The sequence below is a fragment of the Ranitomeya variabilis genome, chromosome 1 (genome assembly GCF_051348905.1).
Source record: "Ranitomeya variabilis isolate aRanVar5 chromosome 1, aRanVar5.hap1, whole genome shotgun sequence".
Classification (NCBI taxonomy): domain Eukaryota; kingdom Metazoa; phylum Chordata; class Amphibia; order Anura; family Dendrobatidae; genus Ranitomeya; species Ranitomeya variabilis.
The window spans coordinates 51159025-51178791 of record NC_135232.1 but is presented as its reverse complement, the minus strand read 5'-3'; the positions used below and the strand labels follow the sequence as shown (position 1 = coordinate 51178791).

The 19767-nt window shown below is 50.3% G+C and overlaps 1 long non-coding RNA gene across 1 annotated transcript in view; it reads left to right on the top strand.

The window, feature by feature from the left end:
• LOC143793698 (uncharacterized) overlaps positions 1-16541 on the top strand; it is a 46150-nt gene extending 29609 nt beyond the window's left edge. The window contains exon 3 of the long non-coding RNA XR_013220204.1: positions 16297-16541. This is a non-coding gene — a long non-coding RNA (uncharacterized LOC143793698). The remainder of the gene's footprint in view (positions 1-16296) is intronic.
• Positions 16542-19767: the final 3226 nt, after the last annotated feature.

The window sequence follows — 19767 nt, the reverse complement described above, 5'->3', positions numbered from 1 at the left end:
TGGGCACCCCAGTGGTAAGCAATACGGCCAAAAAGTGCACCCCGTTGGGAAAATAGCCTAAGATGGGCACCCCGGTGGTAAGCAATAAGGCCAAAGATTGCATCCCGGTGGCAAAATTGCCTAAGATGGGCACCCGGTGGTAAGCAATAAGGCCAAAGAGTGCACCACGGTGGCAAGTTAGCCTAAGATGGGTGCCCCGGTTGTAAGCAATAAGGCCAAAGAGTGCACCCCGGGGGCAAAATAGCCTAAGATAGGCGCTCCGGTGGTAAGCAAGAAGGTCAAAGAGTGCACCCCGGTGGGAAAATAGCCTAAGATGGGCACCCCAGTGGTAAGCAATAAGGCCAAAGATTGCACCCCGGTGGCAAAATTGCCTAAGATGGGCAGCCCGGTGGTAAGCAATAAGGCCAAAGAGTGCACCACGGTGGGAAAATAGCCTAAGATGGGCACCCTGGTGGTAAGCAATAAGGCCAACTTTAAAAGGTGTGCTTTGGTGGCACCCCAACGGTAAAGGGTGTGCTCTGATGGCACCTCAATGGTAAAAGTTGTGCTCTGGTGGTACCCCAACGGTAAAGGGTGTGCTCCGGTGGCACCCCAACGGTAAAGAGTGTGCTCCGGTGGCACCGCAACAGTATACGGTGTGCTCCGGTGGCACCACAACAGTAAATGGTGTGCTCCGATGGCACCCCAAAGGTAAAGGGTGTGCTCCGGTGGCACCCCAACGGTATAAGGTGTGCTCCCGTGGCACCACAACGGTAAAGGGTGTGCTCTAGTGGCACCCCAATGGTAAAAGGTGTGCTCCGGTGGCACCTCAACGGTAAAGGGTGTGCTCTAGTGGCACACCAACGGTAAAAGGTGTGCTCCGATGGCACCCCAAGGGGAGGGGGAAAAAATAATAAATTACTGATAGGGGTTTGTTATAAATCTCCAAAACTAATGGAAGCAATGGAGAATATCCTCGTAAAGCAAATAGATGAAGCTGCGACTCAAGGAGAAGTCATTATTATGGGGGACTTCAACTACCCTGAAATAGATTGGGGAACAGAAACCTGCAGTTCCAGCAAAGGTAATCAGTTTTTGACAACTATGAAAGACAATTACCTTTCACAACTGGTTCAGGACCCAACAAGGAGGGGGGCACTGCTAGACCTAATATTAACCAACAGGCCAGACCGCATAGCAAATATAAGGGTTGGGGGTCACTTGGGGAATAGTGATCACAAAATAATAAGTTTTCATGTAACCTTTAATAAGATGGGTAGTAGGGGGGTGACAAGGACACTAAACTTCAGGAGGGCAAATTTCCAACGGATGAGAGAGGATCTTGGTGCAATTAACTGGGACGATATCCTGAGACACAAAAATACACAAAGAAAATGGGAGACGTTTATTAGCATCCTGGATAGGACCTGTGCACAGTATATACCGTATGGGAATAAACATACTAGAAATAGGAGGAAACCAATATGGCTAAATAGAGCTGTAAGGGGCGCAATAAGGGACAAAAAGAAAGCACTTAGAGAATTAAAGGAAGTAGGTAGTGAGGAGGCATTAAATAAATACAAAAAATTTAATAAATTATGTAAAAAGCAAATCAAGGCAGCAAAGATTGAGACAGAGAGACTCATTGCCAGAGAGAGTAAAAATAATCCCAAAATATTCTTTAACTATATAAATAGTAAGAAACTAAAAAATGACAGTGTTGGCCCCCTTAAAAATAGTCTGGGTGAAATGGTGGATGAGGATGAGGAAAAAGCCAATATGCTAAATGACTTTTTTTCATCAGTATTTACAAAAGAAAATCCCATGGCAGCCAATATGACTAGTGATAAAAATTCCTCATTAAATGTCACCTGCTTAACCCAGCAGGAAGTACAGCGGCGTCTAAAAATCACAAAAATTGAGAAATCTCCGGGCCCGGATGGGATACACCCCCGAGTACTGCAGGAATTAAGTACAGTCATTGACAGACCATTATTTTTAATCTTTAAAGACTCCATAATAACAGGGTCTGTACCACAGGAGTGGCGTATAGCAAATGTGGTGCCAATATTCAAAAAAGGGGCAAAAACTGAACTCGGAAATTATAGGCCAGTAAGTTTAACCTCTACTGTGGGTAAAATCCTGGAGGGCATTCTAAGGGATGCTATACTGGAGTATCTGAAGAGGAATAACCTCATGACCCAGTATCAGCACGGGTTTACTAGGGACCGTTCATGTCAGACTAATTTGATCAGCTTCTATGAAGAGGTAAGTTCAGGACTGGACCAAGGGAACCCAGTGGACGTAGTATATATGGACTTTTCCAAAGCTTTTGATACGGTGCCACACAAAAGGTTGTTACATAAAATGAGAGTAATGGGGATAGGGGAAAATATGTGTAAGTGGGTTGAGAGCTGGCTCAGGGATAGGAAACAAAGGGTGGTTATTAATGGAGCACACTCGGACTGGGTCACGGTTAGCAGTGGGGTACCACAGGGGTCAGTATTGGGCCCTCTTCTTTTTAACATATTTATTAATGACCTTGGCCAAAGAGTGTACCCCGGTGGGAAAATAGCCTAAGATGGGCACCCCAGTGGTAAGCAATACGGCCAAAAAGTGCACCCCGTTGGGAAAATAGCCTAAGATGGGCACCCCGGTGGTAAGCAATAAGGCCAAAGAGTGCACCCCAGTGGGAAAATAGCCTAAGATGGGCACCCAGGTGGTAAGCAATAAGGCCAAAGAGTGCACCCCGTTGGGAAAATAGCCTAAGATGGGCACCTCGGTGGTAAGCAATAAGGCCAAAGATTGCGTCCCGATGGCAAAATTGCCTAAGATGGGCACCCCGGTGGTAAGCAATAAGGCCAAAGAGTGCACCCCGGTGGGAAAATAGCCTAAGATGGGCGCCCCGGTGGTAAGCAATAAGGCCAATGAGTGCACCCAGGTGGGAAAATAGCCTAAGATGGGCACCCCGGTTGTAAGCAATAAGGCCAAAAAGTGTACCCCGTTGGGAAAATAGCCTAAGATGGGCACCCCGGTGGTAAGCAATAAGGCCAAAGATTGCATCCCGGTGGCAAAATAGCCTAAGATGGCCCCCCCTGTGGTAAGCAAGAAGGTCAAAGAGTGCACCCCGGTGGCAAAATAGCCTAAGATGGGCACCCCGGTGGTAAGCAATAAGGCCAAAGGGTGCACCCCAGTGGGAAAATAGCCTAAGATGGGCACCCCGGTGGTAAGCAATAAGGCCAAAGAGTGCACCCGGTGGGAAAATAGCCTAAGATGGGCACCCCGGTGGTAAGCAATAAGGCCAAAGATTGCACCCCGGTGGGAAAATAGCCTAAGATGGGCGCCCCGGTGGTAAGCAATAAGGCCAAAGAGTGCACCCCGGTGGAAAAATAGCCTAAGATGGGCACCCAGGTGGTAAGCAATAAGGCCAAAGAGTGCACGCCGGTGGGAAAATAGCCTAAGATGGGCACCCCGGTGGTAAGCAAGAAGGCCAAAGATTGCACCCCGGTGGGAAAATAGCCTAAATGGGCACCCCGGTGGTAAGCAATAAGGCCAAAGAGTTCACCCCGGTGGGAAAATAGCCTAAGATGGGCACCCCAGTGGTAAGCAATAAGGCCAAAGATTGCACCCCGGTGGCAAAATTGCCTAAGATGGGCAGCCCGGTGGTAAGCAATAAGGCCAAAGAGTGCACCCCGGTGGGAAAATAGCCTAAGATGGGCGCCCCGGTGGTAAGCAATAAGGCCAAAGAGTGCACCCCGGTGGGAAAATAGCCTAAGATGGGCACCCCGGTGGTAAGCAATAAGGCCAAAGAGTGCACCCCAGTGGGAAAATAGCCTAAGATGGGCGCCCCGGTGGTAAGCAATAAGGCCAATGAGTGCACCCAGGTGGGAAAATAGCCTAAGATGGGCACCCCGGTTGTAAGCAATAAGGCCAAAAAGTGCACCCCGTTGGGAAAATAGCCTAAGATGGGCACCCCGGTGGTAAGCAATAAGGCCAAAGATTGCATCCCGGTGGCAAAATAGCCTAAGATGGCCCCCCTGTGGTAAGCAAGAAGGTCAAAGAGTGCACCCCGGTGGCAAAATAGCCTAAGATGGGCACCCCGGTGTTAAGCAATAAGGCCAAAGGGTGCACCCCAGTGGGAAAATAGCCTAAGATGGGCACCCCGGTGGTAAGCAATAAGGCCAAAGAGTGCACCCGGTGGGAAAATAGCCTAAGATGGGCACCCCGGTGGTAAGCAATAAGGCCAAAGATTGCACCCCGGTGGGAAAATAGCCTAAGATGGACGCCCCGGTGGTAAGCAATAAGGCCAAAGAGTGCACCCCGGTGGGAAAATAGCCTAAGATGGGCACCCAGGTTGTAAGCGATAAGGCCAAAGAGTGCACGCCGGTGGGAAAATAGCCTAAGATGGGCACCCCGGTGGTAAGCAATAAGGCCAAAGATTGCACCCCGGTGGCAAAATTGCCTAAGATGGGCAGCCCGGTGGTAAGCAATAAGGCCAAAGAGTGTACCCCGGTGGGAAAATAGCCTAAGATGGGCACCCCAGTGGTAAGCAATACGGCCAAAAAGTGCACCCCGTTGGGAAAATAGCCTAAGATGGGCACCCCGGTGGTAAGCAATAAGGCCAAAGATTGCATCCCGGTGGCAAAATTGCCTAAGATGGGCACCCGGTGGTAAGCAATAAGGCCAAAGAGTGCACCACGGTGGCAAGTTAGCCTAAGATGGGTGCCCCGGTTGTAAGCAATAAGGCCAAAGAGTGCACCCCGGTGGGAAAATAGCCTAAGATGGGCACCCAGGTTGTAAGCGATAAGGCCAAAGAGTGCACGCCGGTGGGAAAATAGCCTAAGATGGGCACCCCGGTGGTAAGCAATAAGGCCAAAGATTGCACCCCGGTGGCAAAATTGCCTAAGATGGGCAGCCCGGTGGTAAGCAATAAGGCCAAAGAGTGTACCCCGGTGGGAAAATAGCCTAAGATGGGCACCCCAGTGGTAAGCAATACGGCCAAAAAGTGCACCCCGTTGGGAAAATAGCCTAAGATGGGCACCCCGGTGGTAAGCAATAAGGCCAAAGATTGCATCCCGGTGGCAAAATTGCCTAAGATGGGCACCCGGTGGTAAGCAATAAGGCCAAAGAGTGCACCACGGTGGCAAGTTAGCCTAAGATGGGTGCCCCGGTTGTAAGCAATAAGGCCAAAGAGTGCACCCCGGGGGCAAAATAGCCTAAGATAGGCGCTCCGGTGGTAAGCAAGAAGGTCAAAGAGTGCACCCCGGTGGGAAAATAGCCTAAGATGGGCACCCCAGTGGTAAGCAATAAGGCCAAAGATTGCACCCCGGTGGCAAAATTGCCTAAGATGGGCAGCCCGGTGGTAAGCAATAAGGCCAAAGAGTGCACCACGGTGGGAAAATAGCCTAAGATGGGCACCCTGGTGGTAAGCAATAAGGCCAACTTTAAAAGGTGTGCTTTGGTGGCACCCCAACGGTAAAGGGTGTGCTCTGATGGCACCTCAATGGTAAAAGTTGTGCTCTGGTGGTACCCCAACGGTAAAGGGTGTGCTCCGGTGGCACCCCAACGGTAAAGAGTGTGCTCCGGTGGCACCGCAACAGTATACGGTGTGCTCCGGTGGCACCACAACAGTAAATGGTGTGCTCCGATGGCACCCCAAAGGTAAAGGGTGTGCTCCGGTGGCACCCCAACGGTATAAGGTGTGCTCCCGTGGCACCACAACGGTAAAGGGTGTGCTCTAGTGGCACCCCAATGGTAAAAGGTGTGCTCCGGTGGCACCTCAACGGTAAAGGGTGTGCTCTAGTGGCACACCAACGGTAAAAGGTGTGCTCCGATGGCACCCCAACGGTAAAGGGTGTGCTCCGATGGCACCCCAACGGTAACGGGTGTGCTCCGGTGGCACCCCAATGGTATAGGGTGTGCTCTGGTGGCACACCAATGGTAAATGGTGTGCTTCGGTTGCTCCCCAATGGTAAAGATGTGCTCCGGTGGCACCCCAACGGTAAACGGTGTGCTCTGGTGGTACTCCAGATGCCAAGGTTGTGCTCCGTGGCACGCCAACGTCAAAGGCTGTGCTCCAGTGGCAGTCAAACGGGAAATGGTGTTCTTCAGTGGCAGGCCATCGTTAAAGGGTGTGCTTCGGTGGCAGACCAACGGCAAATGGTGTGCTCCGATGGCAGGCCAACGGCAAAGGGTTTGCTCCGGTGGCAGACCAACGGGAAACGGTCTGCTACGGTGGCAAGCCAACGGCAAAGAATGTGCTCGGGTGGCACACCAACGGAAAAGAGGTGTGCTGTGATGGCACACCAACGGTAAAGGGTGTGCTTCGGTGGCACATCAATGGCAAGAAAGCCAAAGAGTGCAGCCCGGTGGCAAAATAGCCTAAGATGGGTGCCCCGGTGGTAAGCAATAAGGCCAAAGAGTGCACCCCGGTGGGAAAATAGCCTAAGATGGGCACCCCGGTGGTAAGTAATAAGGCCAAAGAGTGCACCCCGGTGGGAAAATAGCCTAAGATGGGCACCCCGGTGGTAAGCAATAAGGCCACAGAGTGCACCCTGGTGGGAAAATAGCCTAAGATGGGCACCCCGGTGGTAAGCAATAAGGCCAAAGAGTGCACCCCGGTGGCAAAATAGCCTAAGATGGGCGCCCCAGTGGAAGCAATAAGGCCAAAGAGTGCACCCCGGTGGCAAAATAGCCTAAGATGGGCACCCCGGTGGAAGCAATAAGGCCAAAGAGTGCACCTCGGTGGCAAAATAGCCTAAGATGGGCGCCCCGGTGGTAAGCAATAAGGCCAAAGAGTGCACCCCGGTGGCAAAATAGCCTAAGATGGGCGCTCTGGTGGTAAGCAAGAAGGTCAAAGAGTGCACCCCGGTGGTAAGCAATAAGGCCAAAGAGTGCACCACGGTGGGAAAATATCCTAAGATGGGCACCCCGGTGGTAAGCAATAAGGCCAACGGTAAAAGGTGTGCTCTGGTGGCACCCCAACGGTGAAGGGTGTGCTCCGATGGCACCCCAATGGTAAAAGTTGTGCTCTGGTGGCACCCCAACAGTATAGGGAGTGCTCCGGTGGCACCCCAACGGTAAAGGGTATGCTCCGGTGGCACCCCAACGGTAAAGGGTGTGCTCCGGTGGCACCCCAACGGTATATGGTGTGCTCCGGTGGCAACACAACAGTAAAGGGAGTGCTCCGATGGCACCCCAACGGTAAAGGGTGTGCTCCGCTGGCACCACAACAGTAAAGGGTGTGCTCCGGTGGCACCCCAACGGTAAAAGGTGTGCTTCGGTGGCACCCCAACGGTAAAAGGTGTGCTCTGGTGGCACACCAACGGTAAAAGGTGTGCTCTGGTGGCACCCCAACAGTAAAGGGTGTGCTCCGGTGGCACCCCAACGGTAAAGGGTGTGCTCCGGTGGCACCCCAACGGTATACGGTGTGCTCCGTTGGCACCACAACAGTAAAGGGAGTGCTCTGATGGCACCCCAACGGTAAAGGGTGTGCTCCGGTGGCACCCCAACGGTAAAAGGTGTGCTCCGGTGGCACCCCAAAGGTAAAGGGTGTGCTCTGGTGGCACACCAACGGTAAAAGGTGTGCTCTGGTGGCACACCAATGGGAAAGAGGTGTGCTGCGATGGCACACCAACGGTAAAAGGTGTGCTTCAGTGGCACATCAATGGCAAGAAAGCCTGTTGTGAATCCGCTTTTGGGCTCCCCTGGTGGTTGCTGGTGGTACTGGTGACTTGTGTGTCTTTGCTGTCTCAGTTCACCTGCTCCCATCAGTGTTTGGGAGTTTCCTATTTAGCCTTGCTCTCCAGTCATTTCCTTGCCGGTCATCATTGTAACCAGAGCCTTCGGTTGCATGTTCCTGCTACTAGTCTGCTGATCAGCTAAGTGGACTTTGTCCTTTTGTTTTGTATCTTTTGTCCAGTTTGCAGTTTTGTTATTCTCTGTAGCTGGAAGCTCTTGTGGGCTGAAATTGCCACTCCTGTGTCATGAGTTGACACAGGAGTCTTAAAGTAATTTCAGGATGGTTTTTTGATAGGGTTTTCAGTTGACCGTGAAGTCCTCTTTTGTATCCTTCTGCTATCTAGTAAGTGGACCTCTCTTTGCTAAATCTACCTTCATACTGTGTATGTCTTTTCCTCTAAACTCACCGTCATTACATGTGGGGGGCTGCTATCATCTTTTGGGGTATTTCCCTAGAGGTAAGCCAGGTCTGTTCCTTCCTCTACCAGGGGTAGTTAGTCCTCCGGCTGGCGCGTGGCATCTAGGGTTAATCAGGTATGCTCCCTGGCTACTATTAGTTGTGTGGTAGATTTAGCTCACGGTCAGCTCGAGATTCCATCACCCAGAGCTCGTCCGTTATCTTTGTGTCTTGATGTTTCCCTGCCATTGGGAATCATGACAGTATGACCGGCCCGTGTTAAAGTTACTGGCAGAAGAAAGGAGAGAAAAAGAAGTCTGTAGAGTTTTTTTTTTTCCCTATGTTTGCTCCATAGTTGGATCAGTTGTATTTCAGCTCTAATTACAGCCTTTGCCTTTCTCTCCTTCTAATCCTTGAATGGCTCTGATCTCACCTGTTTAAACATGGATCCTCAGAGCTTGGCTGCAGGTTTAAATAATCTTGCTACTAAGGTTCAAAATTTACTAGAATTTGTTATACATACTCCGATGTCTGAACCTAAGATTCCTACACCAGAGGTGTTTTCCGGAGATAGATCTCGGTTTCTGAATTTCAAATATAATTGTAAATTATTCCTTTCTCTCAGACCTCACTCCTCTGGAGATCCTGTCCAGCAGGTTAAGATTGTGATTTCTTTGCTGCGAGGTGACCCTCAAAACTGGGCATTTTCATTGACACCAGGGGATCCTGCGTTGCTCAATGTGGATGCCTTTTTTCTGGCTTTAGGCTTGCTTTATGAGGAACCTAATTTGGAGATTCAAGCTGAAAAAGCTTTGATAGCCCTATCTCAAGGGCAAGATGAAGCTGAGATATACTGCCAAAAATTTCGTAAATGGTCTGTGCTTACTCAGTGGAATGAGTGCGCCCTAGCGGCAAATTTCAGAGAGGGCCTCTCTGATGCCGTTAAGGATGTTATGGTCGGGTTCCCTGCGCCTACAGGTCTGAATGAGTCCATGACAATGGCTATTCAGATTGATCGGCGTTTGCGGGAGCGCAAGCCTGTGCACCATTTGGCGGTATCTTCTGAAAAGTCGCCAGAGAATATGCAATGTGACAGAACTCTGTCCAGAAGCGAGCGGCAGAATTACAGGCATAAAAATGGGTTATTGTTGCCCTTGCCTATTCCGAGGAGGCCTTGGACGCACATCTCTATGGACTTTATTTCTGATCTCCCTGTTTCTCAGAAGATGTCTGTCATCTGGGTGGTGTGTGACCGTTTTTCTAAAATGGTCCATTTGGTGCCATTGCCTAAGTTGCCTTCCTCATCTGAATTGGTCCCTCTGTATTTTCAAAATGTAGTTCGCCTGCATGGGATTCCGGAAAACATCGTTTCTGACAGGGGAACCCAGTTCGTGTCTAGATTTTGGCGGACATTCTGTTCCAGGTTGGGAATTGATTTGTCTTTTTCGTCTGCATTCCATCCTCAGACTAATGGCCAGACGGAGCGAGCTAATCAAACTTTGGAGACTTATTTGAGGTGTTTTGTGTCTGCGGATCAGGATGACTGGGTTGCCTTTTTGCCGTTGGCAGAGTTTGCTCTTAATAATCGGGCTAGTTCTGCCACTTTGGTTTCCCCTTTCTTTTGCAATTCAGGGTTTCACCCTCGTTTTTCATCTGGTCAGGTGGAATCTTCGGATTGTCCGGGAGTTGATGCTGTGGTGGATCGGTTGCATCGGATTTGGGGACAAGTGGTGGACAATTTGAAGTTGTCCCAGAAGAGGACTCAGCAGTTTGCTAACCGCCGACGTCGTGTTGGTCCTCGCCTTCGTGTTGGGGACTTGGTGTGGTTGTCTTCCCGTTTTGTCCCTATGAGGGTTTCTTCTCCTAAGTTTAAGCCCCGGTTCATCGGTCCTTATAGGATTTTGGAGATTCTTAACCCTGTGTCCTTTCGTTTGGACCTCCCGGCATCTTTCGCTATCCATAATGTATTCCATCGGTCGTTGTTGCGGAGGTATGAGGTACCGGTGGTTCCTTCTACTGAACCTCCTGCTCCTGTGCTGGTAGGGGGTGAATTGGAGTACGTTGTGGAGAAGATCCTGGACTCCCGTATTTCCAGATGGAGACTTCAGTATCTGGTTAAATGGAAGGGCTATGGTCAAGAAGATAATTCTTGGGTAACTGCCTCTGATGTTCATGCCTCGGATTTGGTTCGTGCCTTTCATAGGGCTCATCCAGATCGTCCTGGTGGTTCTCGTGAGGGTTCGGTGCCCCCTCCTTAAGGGGGGGGGGGGTACTGTTGTGAATCCGCTTTTGGGCTCCCCTGGTGGTTGCTGGTGGTACTGGTGACTTGTGTGTCTTTGCTGTCTCAGTTCACCTGCTCCCATCAGTGTTTGGGAGTTTCCTATTTAGCCTTGCTCTCCAGTAATTTCCTTGCCGGTCATCATTGTAACCAGAGCCTTCGGTTGCATGTTCCTGCTACTAATCTGCTGATCAGCTAAGTGGACTTTGTCCTTTTGTTTTGTATCTTTTGTCCAGTTTGCAGTTTTGTTATTCTCTGTAGCTGGAAGCTCTTGTGGGCTGAAATTGCCACTCCTGTGTCATGAGTTGACACAGGAGTCTTAAAGTAATTTCAGGATGGTTTTTTGATAGGGTTTTCAGTTGACCGTGAAGTCCTCTTTTGTATCCTTCTGCTATCTAGTAAGTGGACCTCTCTTTGCTAAATCTACCTTCATACTGTGTATGTCTTTTCCTCTAAACTCACCGTCATTACATGTGGGGGGCTGCTATCATCTTTTGGGGTATTTCCCTAGAGGTAAGCCAGGTCTGTTCCTTCCTCTACCAGGGGTAGTTAGTCCTCCGGCTGGCGCGTGGCATCTAGGGTTAATCAGGTATGCTCCCTGGCTACTATTAGTTGTGTGGTAGATTTAGCTCACGGTCAGCTCGAGATTCCATCACCCAGAGCTCGTCCGTTATCTTTGTGTTTTGATGTTTCCCTGCCATTGGGAATCATGACAAAAGCCAAAGAGTGCACCCCGGTGGCAAAATAGCCTAAGATGGGCACCCTGGTGGTAAGCAATAAGGCCAAAGAGTGCACTCTGGTGGGAAAATAGCCTAAGATGGGCACCCCGGTGGTAAGCAATAAGGCCAAAGAGTGCACCCCGGTGGGAAAATAGCCTAAGATGGGCACCCCGGTGGTAAGCAATAAGGCCAAAGATTGCACCCCGGTGGCAAAATTGCCTAAGATGGGCAGCCTGGTGGTAAGCAATAAGGCCAAAGAGTGCACCCCGGTGGGAAAATAGCTTAAGATGGTCACCCCGGTGGTAAGCAATAAGGCCAAAGAGTGCACCCCGGTGGCAAAATAGCTTAAGATGGGCTCCCCGGTGGTAAGCAATAAGGCAAAAGGTCATATATTGGGCCACTCTGGTGGGCCTATGGCAAATGGTGTGTTCCGGTGGCACACCAACGGTAAAAGGTGTGCTCTGGTGACACCCCAATGATAAAGGGTGTGCTCTGAAGGCACCCCAACGGTAAAGGGTGTGCTCCGTTGGCACTCCAACGGTAAAGGGTGTGCTCCGGTGGCACCCCAACGGTAAAGGGTGTGCTCTGGTGGCACCCCAACGGTAAAGGGTGTGCTCCGGTGGCACCCCAATGGTATACGGTGTGCTCCGTTGGCACCACAACAGTAAAGGGAGTGCTCCGGTGGCACCCCAACGGTAAAGGGTGTGCTTCGGTGGCACCCCAACGGTAAAAGGTGTGCTCCGGTGGCACCCCAACGGTAAAGGGTGTGCTCTGGTGGCACACCAACGGTAAAAGGTGTGCTCTGGTGGCACACCAATGGGAAAGAGGTGTGCTGCGATGGCACACCAATGGTAAAAGGTGTGCTTCAGTGGCACATCAATGGCAAGAAAGCCAAAGAGTGCACCCCGGTGGCAAAATAGCCTAAGATGGGCACCCTGGTGGTAAGCAATAAGGCCAAAGAGTGCACCCCGGTGGGAAAATAGCCTAAGATGGACACCCCGGTGGTAAGCAATAAGGCCAAAGAGTGCACCCCGGTGGGAAAATAGCCTAAGATGGGCACCCCGGTGGTAAGCAATAAGGCCAAAGATTGCACCCCGGTGGCAAAATTGCCTAAGATGGGCAGCCTGGTGGTAAGCAATAAGGCCAAAGGGTGCACCCCGGTGGGAAAATAGCCTAAGAAGGTCACCCCGGTGGTAACCAATAGGGCCAGAGTGCACCCCGGTGGCTAAATAGCTTAAGATGGGCTCCCCGGTGGTAAGCAATAAGGCAAAAGGTCATATATTGGGCCACTCTGGTGGGCCTATGGCAAATGGTGTGTTCCGGTGGCACTCCAACAGCAAAGGCTGTGTTCCGGTGGCACACCAACGGTAAAAGGTGTGCTCTGGTGACACCCCAATGATAAAGGGTGTGCTCCGATGGCACCCCAATGGTAAAGGGTGTGCTCCGTTGGCACTCCAACGGTAAAGGGTGTGATCTGAAGGCACCCCAAAGGTAAAGGTTTTGCTTCGGTCACATCCCAAATGTAAAGGGTGTGCTCCGGGGTCACAGCAACGTCAAAGGGTGTGCTCCAGTGGCAGACAAACGGGCAATGGTGTGCTCCAGTGGCATACCATCGTTAAAGGGTGTGCTTCGGTGGCAGGCCAACGACAAAGGGTTTGCTTCGGTGGCAGATCAACGGCAAAGGGAACGCTATGATGGCAGGCCAACGGCAAAGGGTTTGCTCCGGTGGCAGACCAACGGGAAACGGTGTGCTCCGGTGGCAGGCCAACGACAAAGGGTTTGCTTCGGTGGCAGATCAACGGCAAAGGGTATGCTATGATGGCAGGCCAACAGCAAAGGGTTTGCTCCGGTGGCAGACCAACGGGAAATGGTGTGCTCCGGTGGCAGGCCAACAGCAAAGAGTGTGCTCCGGTGGCACAGTAATGGAAAAGAGGTGTGCTGCAGTGGCAAACCAACGGTAAAGGTATGCTTCGGTGGCACATCAATGGCAAAAAAGTCAAAGGGTGCACCCCTGTGGCAGCTAAAAAGCCCAAGATGGGTGCCCTGGTGGTAAGCAATAATGCCAAAGAGTGCAAACCGGTGGCAGCTAAAAAGCCCAAGATCGGCACCCTGGTAGTAAGCAAAAAGGTCAGAGAATGCACCCCGGTGACAGCTAAAAAGCCCAAGATGGGTGCATCGGTGGTATGCAAAGTGGTCAGAGTGTGTATCCCGATGGCAACTAAAAAACTCACGATGGGTGCCCCGGTGGAAAGTGAAAAGGCCAAAGAGTGCACCCCAGTGGCAGCTAAAAATTCCAAGATGGGTGCAGCGGTGGTAGGCAAAAGGTCATATATTGGGCCACTCTGGTGGGCCTACGGCAAAGAGTGTGTTCCAGTAGCACACTAACGGCAAAGGGTGTTGTTATGTTGGGTTGGAGTAGTATTGCAACCACTAGGGGCAGCGGCGGCAGGTAGCATAGTCAGTGATAGCCATAGGTCGGTACACAGGAGCAGCAATGTACTTTTAAGGAGCTGCATTTAGCAAAGTCAGGGATAGCTAGGAAGTTGGTACACAGGAGCAGCATTGTAGTTTGTAAGGAGCAGCCCGTAATGTAGTCAGGGATAGCCAGGGGTCGGTACATGGAGCAGCGGTAGAATTTTGAGGCTAAGCATCAGGTAAAAGGAAGCTTGACTAGACTAGAGTCTGGTAGCTCAATAATCTCGCAAGGAAGGGACTGCTATGCCAGGTTTAAATAAGTTTGCATCTTAGAAAATGTTTCTTGGTATGTGGCCCAAAAATTCTGAAGTTCAGCTACTTGTTTCCTCAGTTGGACTGCAACAGACTTCATTTTATGCGTGCAATTATTCTGTTCTGGACTGACCTGGGTTGAAGTAGTAGTATTGCAACTATTAGGGGCAGCAGCGTCAGGTATTGTAGTCATGGATAGCCAGGGGATGGTACACAGGAGCATCAATATAGTTTTAAGGAGCAGCACGTAGCGCAGTCAGGGATAGCCAGGGACTCGTTACACAGGAGCAGCTGTAGAGTTTTAAGGATAAGCAGCAAGTGAAAGAAAGCTTGACTAGAGAAGACACTCAGAAAATCACAGGTACAAGTTATTTGGGTTAACACGGAACTGTCCAGCGAGCTTAATGGCTCAAAGGGAAGAGCTGTCGCCTGGTGCACAAGAGCTGCTGGGTTCATATCCTGACAGGTATGTTTCAGTGGCACACCAATGGCAAAGGGTGTGCTCTGATGTCACACCAACACAAAGGATGTGCTTCGCTGGCATGCCAATGTCAAAGGATGCACTCCTATTGCACTCTAACGGTAAATTGTGTGCTCCCGAGGCATGCCAGCCGCTAAAGGCATGCTACGGTGGCATGCCAGTGGCAAAGGCTGTGCTCCAGTGGCACCCCATCAATGAAGGGTACGCTGAGATCGCAGACCAATGGAAAACTATGTGAGGCCCAAAATATTAAATGCAAGGCTATGTGGGGCCTTTTATATTAAATGGAGGGCCATGTAGGACTCATTATATTAAACTGAAGCTTTTGTAAGTCCCAGTATATTAAATGAAAGGTTATGTGTGCTATGGTGGCACACAAACGGGAAACGGTGTGCTCCGGTGGCACCCCAACGATAAAGTGTGCTCCTGCGGCTCCCCAATGGTAAATGGTGTGCTTCATTGGCACCACAACGGTAAAGAATGTGCTAAGGTGGTACGCTAACAATAAAGGGTGTGCTCTGGTAGCACCCCAACAGTTAAGGGTGTGCTCCGGTGGCACCCCAATGGTAAAAGGTGTCCTCCAGTGGAAAACCAAAGTCTAACGGTGTGCTCTAGTGGCAGGCCAATGGCAAAGGGTGTGCTTTGGAGGCAGACCAACGGAAATCGATCTGCTTCAATGGCAGGCCAGCGGCAATGGGTGTGCTCCGGTGGCAGACCAACGGCAAAGGGTGTGCTCCGGCGGCACACCAATGGTAAATGGTGTGCTTCATTGGCACCCCAATGGTAACAAATGTGCTAAGGTGGTACGCCAATGGTAAAGGGTGTGCTCCGGTGTCACCCCAACGGAAAAGGGTGTGCTCCGATGGCACCCCAATGATAAAAGGTGTCCTCCAGTGGCAGACCAAAGTCAAATATTGTGCTCCGGTGGCAGGCCAACGGCAAAGGGTGTGCTTCAGAGGCAGACCAACAAAAATCAATCTGCTTTGATAGCAGGCCAACGGCAATGGGTGTGCTACAGTGGCAGACCAACGGGAAACGGTGAGCTCCGGTGGCAAGCGAACGGCAAAGGGTGTGCTCCACTGGCACATCCATGGCAAAAAAGTCAAAGACTGCACCCCGGTGGCTAAATAGCCTAAGATTGGAACCCCGGTGGTAAGCAAAAAAGCCAAGCAAAGTGGTCAGAGTGTGCACCCTGGTGGCAACTAAAAAGCCCAAGATGGGTGCCCCAGTGGTAATCAAAGTGGTCAGAGTGTGCACCCTGTTGGCAACTAAAAAGCCCAAGATGGGTGCCCTAGTGGTAGACTAAGAGACCAACTATTGCACCCCGGTGGCATGCTGAAAAGACCAAGATGGGTGCTTTGTTGGAGATACAAGTCCGGATGGAAGAGGAGGAACAGCTTCAGGAGACAATGAGAAGCTGTGGGTCCAGAGATGATGCTACGCTAGATAAGCCAGGCCGATAGAAGAAGTTATTGGCTGAGAAGGAAAGAAGTTTCATTCTTCCATGAGCTGCAGTTCTTTGTGTCCAGTAGGCAGCTCCATTAGTAAGTAAATTTATCACAGTCGTAGACCTTTCCCGGAAGGCTCCAGTTGGCCGAATAAAAGACGTTCATTAACCTCTTAATTAAAAAAAAAATAGTCTGGTTATCTTCCAAAATACATAATATCTGTCACTTGCCATACATTTGTACATTTGTTTACCTGTTCTAAAATGCTGCTGATCCCTTGAATCTTTTGTTTGTTTTTTTGTTATTTTTAGACCAGGTAAAAAACAACATAAATGACATATTAATGACAAGTCCCAGGTCTTTTCCCATCCCCCATTTTGCAGTCTCTTTAATGCTACAGCTCTGAGGTTATTGTGGGTCATCTTTGTGCAGTTTGTAGTGTTACATGACTCTTCATACATGTTTTTAGCTTTTCTTGTTATTACATCACATTCATCTTTTTCCTCTCTTACTTTCCTGAACTGAAGGAAACATATCTCCAAGTCACTCTGAGCTGCCGGCAGGAGAGATGGACCCTCAGGAGCCTCCTGGTCTTCAGAATCCACATAAAGGGGAAGACCAAGAACAAGCAAGGCCTCCGGCAGCCGAGCAACCAGTCCACCAGGAAGTTCCAGACGAAGTGATGGCCCTCGATCATCTGTTTTATTCTTAAATGTGGTTTATACTTTTACTGATTGTAATTTTCTTCATCGATACCAGATAAAGTTTTGGATGACAATTGTCTGGACTTGTGTCTTGTTTTACATTTCTCCTTTTTTCTTCTTGCTTCCCCTCCAGTGAGGTCTGGCTTAGGTGATAAAAGCCTTTCTCTATCCTGCATTTGTGCAGGCTGGAGAATGACTTTCTGGATGATAAGTTGCCGTAGTCTCAGGGGCCCATACACTAGTTGTCTGTACACTGGACACTTGTCCACACAACACATATCTCTCCCGACTCCTCATATACAAGAATGTGGTTACATGTAGGGGGAGATGGCCCAACACACAGCACATGGTCGGCTGCTCCAGCAATAATCCTTGGGTTTGGTCAACCTTCCTGTAATATGTATGGGTGCCATTAGTTGGATGTTTGCAGGACCCTTGTTTGGTAGACAGCCCTCTCTCCCGATGTCCCCGTACGTATGTTCGCTTGTCTGGGCCGAGCAATCTTGTGTTTTACATGGAGAAGGGACTAATTCAAGGAACCTCAGCCGCCTCAGCGCATCCGAGAACAAAAGGATTGAGATTTTTATTACAATTCCCCACCCTTCTCCAAATCAACATAACTTGTAGGTGGTGAGTTATCTGCACCTCATATGAGTCGCCCACCAGGCCAATGGGGATACTTGGTACCGGGTCCGGTCGCTCTTAAAGGGGATGTCACGGTGGCTGCGACCCGGTCTGTGGCCCTGGGCGCTCACTTAAAAGCGGGGAAATGTTTATAAAGGGAATTTGGATAATAAAGTCTATTTGTGACGCCACCTGTGGTTCTCAGTCAGTAGGACCGAAGCTGCTTAAATGAGTCCTCTGGGGCGATGTTGTTGCAGCAAGATGGTGATGCTTCCCACAGGTGAAGCAGGGTCCCCAGGGCTCCCAAGGTGTATGGCAAGGGTGGTGCATACCGGTAAATAAGTGGAGGACACAAGTTGCAAAGTCTTTACCTGGTTTACTGGTGGTAGTAGTCCACAGTCCAGGCTACCAGGAATAGGTGGTGATGTGGTCCGGCCGGCTTGGAGGCAAAGATGATCCCTCTCCCCGGTGAGGTTCGTAAGCCTTTCCTACTTGTGCTGTTGTACGAGGTCCCTGCTGCCTGAAGCTTGCTGGCAAAGTACCCCTTCCTTCTGTCCAGGTACCTGTATGGCGGGCAGCTTGAGCCGTTTTACAAGGTCTCTATCACGACCCGGGCTCTTCATGTGCTGCTTCATCTTCAGGTGTGGTGTTGGCAAATCACATACAGTTCTAAGCCCTCTGGTTCTGCTATGTGTCTTAGAGCCCACAAAAGCCTCGGGCTCCCGGTACCCGGTTTCTGCGCTTCGGCTCTGAGGGTGCTCGGTCAAAGTTCCCCTCAAAGCCCTTTTCCACTCCTGTGCTCCTTCCCTTAATTGCTCCGCTGAACATAATCACCCCTCGGGTTCTAGTCCTTTCCTGGAGCTGCAGCTCAGTCCTGGCTGCATGGCTCCGTAGTCTGCACTCTCTTCCAGACTTCCTTTCTCCTCAGTGTCTCTCTCCATCTAATCTTCTTGGTCTCCCCGGACCAACTGTCTAACTCCTCCTCCAGACCAGGATATATAAAGCTGAGGGAAGCTCCCCTGAATCCGGGTCCTGAGCTCCCCCTTCTGGCCTGGATTCAGATTGTGTTGTGTGTAGGTGCTTACCTGGTAAAGACAATCCTCGATGCCTCCAATCATGATATCGCCCTCCCCTAAAGGAAGGCAACATCACTGTAACAACCGGGTACCTGGGGTGTTACACATACACATTAGTTATTCCTACAGTCCTGACATTTTTGGTTCCGCAGACTTTAAAGAGATTTTCATCATTTTATAAATCCCCATAATCACCTTATCAATTCCCATCGTTGCTGAAGGCTCCTGCAAGGGTGAAGCGCGTTGTATGTTCTCTCCCAGTAAGAACATCCCATGTGTTACACAAGAGCGGCCAATAGATGGGTCTTTTCAGCAAATTGTGCACTTGATCCATTGCCCCATATATCTGAGCTCTTCATTCTAAGGGTTAGCATATTTTGTCTGTGCTCCGGGGGCCCGCAAACACCAAATAGTGTGCTCTGGGGACTCAAGTGTTGGACTGTGTTTTGGTGACATTAAATCATCAAGGCTTGTGCTTCAATGGCGGCAAATGCCATTCTGCCGAGCCGTTGGGTTTGTGGCCCGTAAAACCTGAGCTTCGGCTTCAGAGGCACATAAACACTGGACTTTGCTTGGCTTTGTGGGCCTGATCACATTTGCAGATCCTCCTGCAATACTAGGAGAGTAGAAACCCTGAGGGTATGTGCACACGTTGCGGAAGGGTGTGCAGATTTTTCCTCACTGATTTTGGTAAATCCACAGGAAATCCGCACTGCAGATTTACTTCGGAATTACCACGGATTTTCTGCGGTTTTTATGCGGATTCCACCTGCGGTTTTACACCTGCGGATTCCTATTTAGGAGCAGGTGTAAACCGCTGCGGAATCCGTACAAAGAATTGACATGCTGCAGAATAAACAATGCAGCGTTTCCGCGTGTTTTTTTCCGCAGCATGGGCACTGCGGAATTTGTTTTCCATAGGTTTACATGGTACTGTAAACTCAGGGAAAACTGCTGTGAATCTGAAGCAAAATCTGCACCGTGTGCACATACCCTAAAACTGCACCCCTCAAGGAGAAAATTAGACAGGTAATTAAGAAAATGAAAATGAAAGGATACTAGTTTTTTTTATTTAAGCTGAGCCCCCCTTAGCTCTAAGTGCGGTCACCTGACAGTAAGAGCCAATCAGCGCTCACTGACCGCTGCCTCCGATTCTGCAGCTTTCTGAGTATCCTCAGGTCGCAGATGAGCAGGAGGCAGAAAGCCCCCGGACATGGCGCTGACGGAGCAGTAGAGCGGCATCTTCTCCCGTCGGCTCTTGCTGGTAAAATGAAGCTCAGCCGAGTACAGGATTCCTGGGAAGACCCCAGACCAACAGTGACGTCCTCCAGTAGTAAAGTGTGAACCGTCCCCAGCTCCTGTCCTTCCTGCAGCTCTGCTGGGATAATAACACCTTTTATGTTGCCCTTGTCTCCTCATGTGTGAACCTGTTAACCCTTACCTCCCCTTCTGCATTTAGTACTTGTGTTGTCTTTCCTGTGTAGAAGGGGCTAACCTGCTCCCTTCATGCAGTACAGTACGTCCCATATGGTTTGTACTAGTGTATACAGTCCGGGCTCAGCTCCTGAGTCTGCTCCATACCCCTGCACCCCCT